We start from the raw sequence: 4,677 nt of genomic DNA, 5'->3' as shown, positions 1-4,677 counted from the left end.
GTATTATCCGTCGGCGCAACGGGCGCACGCGCGACTCGCTATTACAGCGCGTCGACGACGCCACGCGCCCTCCGGACGTCGAGTCCGCCTACATGCTGCACGAGAGCAGCGCGTCACCTTTGCGTCTCACTCTCTCACTCGTCTAGAGGGTCGAGGAGACGCTTTTTGACTCTGTTCGTTCACAGTTTCCGTTGTGCATTGTCCGTTAAACACTCCACAATAATTTCGTACACACTACAATTGCACAAACACCGCACGCGCACGCTAGGCGTCAGCCGCGACGCGGCGGGCGCGCGCTCCTCGTTCCTCCTCTCGATAACAAGAGTGAGAGGAACTCGGCCGAGCCGAACGCAGACGACATCCACGACGACGCACAACACGCACACACAACACAACGCCGACATCGAGACACGTCCACGCGCGCACCGGCGCCGCCCGTCGCTCGATCGCAATGGACCGGGCGACGATGCGTGCAAACACGCGCGACGCGTAAACGCGAACGTCGTTGTTGTCGTTGTAGTCGTCGTCGTCGTCGATGATGATGTCGTTGCGTAAAGACTCGACGCGCGCCCGCGCTACGGATAGACACGGCACGGCGGGGAGAATTTACATGTGCGACAAAAGTATCGTATAGACGTGAAAACGTTCAAAAGAAACGTGATCGAACATATATTCGAACGGATCGCTCGGCGCTCGGCCTCGCGAAACCGTCAAGAGCACGCGCGACGGCAACCGTCGCGCGAACAGTGTGGCTATTTGTTTTTATGCAGCCGGCCCTCAGACAGGAGTGGTCCTGGATATTTCTCCACGGACCGCAATGTGCGTTCGAAATGTCGATGTTCAAATGTGTCCTGCAGTTCACACTATGACGCGCAGTTAACTGCGTTCTTCATCGACCCGCGAGCCAAGTGATCCACCGTTCAGGGTAATCGTTTTGTTTTGTTGTTCGTTTGTATGAGAAAATAATAAAAAGCATTTAGACAAACATAATAAATCAAACGATCCGGACAAAACCATGTACGATCCGCCGCGGCACACAATCGAATTGAATCAATCGCGCGCGCGCATTCAGATCGACATCTCGTCGCCGGACACATGACGATAGATTATGCACAATAATATCAATAGGCGAATAGACGCTAACGAAAGAAAGCGTCCAAACACATATTATTTTAGTATGTCGCGAATCGACGCGAGAGGGTCTCGCCCCTCGCGGATTCGATTTTAATTGTGTAAATCATTACACGTGTGTGTTTTTCTATATGTTTTCAGCGTTGCCGCACAAAACAAAGAAAACGTTAATGATCCTTCCGCAGGTTCCCCTACGGAAACCTTGTTACGACTTTTACTTCCTCTAAATGATCAAGTTTGGTCAACTTCCCAGCAACGCCGACGGCCGTGAGGCCACCGCGTGTCGGTCCGAAGACCTCACTAAATCATTCAATCGGTAGTAGCGACGGGCGGTGTGTACAAAGGGCAGGGACGTAATCAACGCGAGCTTATGACTCGCGCTTACTAGGAATTCCTCGTTTATGGGGGATAATTGCAAACCCCAATCCCCAGCACGAAGGAGTTTCAACGGGTTGCCCGGGCCTCTAGGCCAGGGAGAACATGTTGATTCCTTCAGTGTAGCGCGCGTGCGGCCCAGGACATCTAAGGGCATCACAGACCTGTTATTGCTCAATCTCGTGCGGCTCGAAGCCGCCGGTCCCTCTAAGAAGAATTTTAATACGTCGCCAGTGAGTTGCGCTCCCCGAGAGTCGCGCACACCTTGAATGACGACGCCTATTTAGCAGGCTAGAGTCTCGTTCGTTACCGGAATTAACCAGACAAATCGCTCCACCAACTAAGAACGGCCATGCACCACCACCCACCGAATCAAGAAAGAGCTGTTAATCTGTCAATCCTTCCGGTGTCCGGGCCTGGTGAGATTTCCCGTGTTGAGTCAAATTAAGCCGCAGGCTCCACTCCTGGTGGTGCCCTTCCGTCAATTCCTTTAAGTTTCAGCTTTGCAACCATACTCCCCCCGGAGTCCAAAATCTTTGGTTTCCCGGAAGCTGCCCGCCGAGCCATTGTAGTAACGTCGGCGGATCGCTAGATGACATATTTACGGTTAGAACTAGGGCGGTATCTAATCGCCTTCGAACCTCTAACTTTCGTTCTTGATTGATGAAAACACCTTTGGCAAATGCTTTCGCTGATGTTCGTCTTGCGACGATCCAAGAATTTCACCTCTAACGTCGCAATACGAATGCCCCCAGTTATCCCTATTAATCATTACCTCGGAGTTCTGAAAACCAACAAAATAGAACCGAGATCATATTCTATTATTCCATGCACGAAATATTCAAGCGGCATTTTGAGCCCGCTTTGAGCACTCTAATTTGTTCAAAGTAAAATTGTCGGCCCACCTCGACACTCACCGAAGAGCACCGCGATAGGATTTTGATATTGAACCGGCGTTTTACCGCCGGCTCACCGACGATATGCTCCGCAGACGTGTCAGTATCACCGCGGATGCGGTGCACCGACAGCGCGGCGCACAAATGCAACTACGAGCTTTTTAACCGCAACAATTTTAGTATACGCTATTGGAGCTGGAATTACCGCGGCTGCTGGCACCAGACTTGCCCTCCAATTGTTCCTCGTTAAAATATTTAAAGTGTACTCATTCCGATTACGAGGCCTCGTAAGAGTCCCGTATCGTTATTTTTCGTCACTACCTCCCCGTGCCGGGAGTGGGTAATTTGCGCGCCTGCTGCCTTCCTTGGATGTGGTAGCCGTTTCTCAGGCTCCCTCTCCGGAATCGAACCCTGATTCCCCGTTACCCGTGACAACCATGGTAGTCGCAGAAACTACCATCGAAAGTTGATAAGGCAGACATTTGAAAGATGCGTCGCCGGTACTGGACCATGCGATCGGCAAAAGTTATCCAGATTCATCAAAATTAACGACTTCGGACGCTAGGCCCTCCGCCGATTGGTTTTGATCTAATAAAAGCACTCATCCCATCACTGGTCAGAGTTCTGATTGCATGTATTAGCTCTAGAATTACCACAGTTATCCAAGTAACTGAGTAAGATCTAAGGAACCAAAACTGATATATTGAGCCATTCGCGGTATCGCCTTAATACGGCTTGCACTGAGACATGCATGGCTTAATCTTTGAGACAAGCATATAACTACTGGCAGGATCAACCAGGGAGCTGCTTACGCAAACGACTCGCCTAACGCCGCGCGCGAGACGCGGCTTCGGCGAGCCGCTGGCTCGGCGGCGTCGAGGGGCGCGCGCTTGCGCGCGTTACTCGACACGCGTGAACGTAACGCGTCGAATTTACAAACGACGCGACGTTCGCGCTTCAATTCGATAGACATACTTTGACCGGTCTACGAGCGGCCGTCCCGTCACGGTCTCGCAACGAGGTGATGTACAACGCTGCTCGACCACTGTGAGGGACATAAAACTGCGTCAAACACGACGACGACGACGACGTCGACGACGATGTGTCTTGGCAGTTTGAAAATTGAACATTCATCTAAACGCAACTTCTCAATTTTTATTCAATACGTTATTGTAAACATATTAAAAACTCTGCTGGCATTATACATATGTTGTATTCGCACTAGATACGATCAACGCCCGGAGCTTGAGGGACAAATTCCAACACGACGCTGCGCACACCGTTTCGACGATGGGCGCGTATGCGTCCTCTTTCAAACATTATTTCCAATTGCGGCCGCCGCAGCGACCGCGCACGTGTCGAACACGCTCGGCGACCCGAGTTTGGGTGGCGCCTGAAAGCGTAATTCTTTTATAATCACAGATAACACCGGCGAGACAGTCTCACAAAGATCACACTTTGAGCGGATTTTGCTGAATGTCACCGTCCGGTCTGCGAACGCGGTGATAAATAATATATAGTAACACACCGTGTGCAACAAAGTGCGCACGTAAGTATGTATACATATATATATATATATATATATATATATATATTAAAAAGAAAAATAAAAATAATCAAACACGCACACACATTCGTGCGTTTGTGTTCTTCCACAGAAACATCGCGAGTAATACACGATGATGCGCGGCAGCGAGAACCTCCGTCCGACTCGGTGCGCACGGCTGTTTCGCTCCACATCTATACCGAGAGCAATAGTCCGCGTCGGCATTGGAGTAGTATGTCGTATGTTTCTAGTAGAGCGTCGAGAGTTAGTTTTCATTTTAGGACGTGTACGTAACGTGTGCGTGTGTACATTAAATGAATGAATGTGCATTGACTGTTTATATTATTATTATTATTTTACTATTATACATATATGTATGTAATATAAATAAAATTAAAAAAATTATTACTTAATAAATTTATCATAACGAAATACATTCATTCATTCGATCTATATTAGCCATATAAAATAAATGATAATACATTATTTATATTACAAATAATAATAAGAAAATATTTTTACGCGCGCGCGACCACCGACGACCTTCGCCGGCCTTGTGTAGTTACTGCTGAGCGGTGGTAAATGTTTCTCGGACAAGCTCGCCGGGCGCACTATCCGCGCCGCGCACCGGTGACGCTCGTATGTTTCTCGTAGAGTAGAGCGTGGAGTGTTGGCTATTTTCCATTTTTTTATTTTGATATTTTATATACATATTAGGTATATCGTATG

General features: G+C 48.9%; 2 non-coding genes across 2 annotated transcripts; both read right to left on the bottom strand.

Moving 5' to 3' along the window:
- Positions 1-771: 771 nt before the first annotated feature.
- Positions 772-928, bottom strand: LOC123690406. Its single transcript, XR_006751069.1, has one exon. It is a non-coding gene; the product is annotated as a 5.8S ribosomal RNA (ribosomal RNA).
- Positions 929-1,299: 371 nt separating this feature from the next.
- LOC123690415 lies at positions 1,300-3,205 on the bottom strand. The gene has a single exon (XR_006751078.1). It is a non-coding gene; the product is annotated as a small subunit ribosomal RNA (ribosomal RNA).
- Positions 3,206-4,677: the final 1,472 nt, after the last annotated feature.

Source organism: Pieris rapae, chromosome 24 (assembly GCF_905147795.1).
Source record: "Pieris rapae chromosome 24, ilPieRapa1.1, whole genome shotgun sequence".
In the NCBI taxonomy this organism is placed as follows: Eukaryota; Metazoa; Arthropoda; class Insecta; order Lepidoptera; family Pieridae; genus Pieris; species Pieris rapae.
The sequence above is the reverse complement of the archived record's forward strand: the minus strand, read 5'-3'. Positions and strand labels throughout refer to the sequence as shown.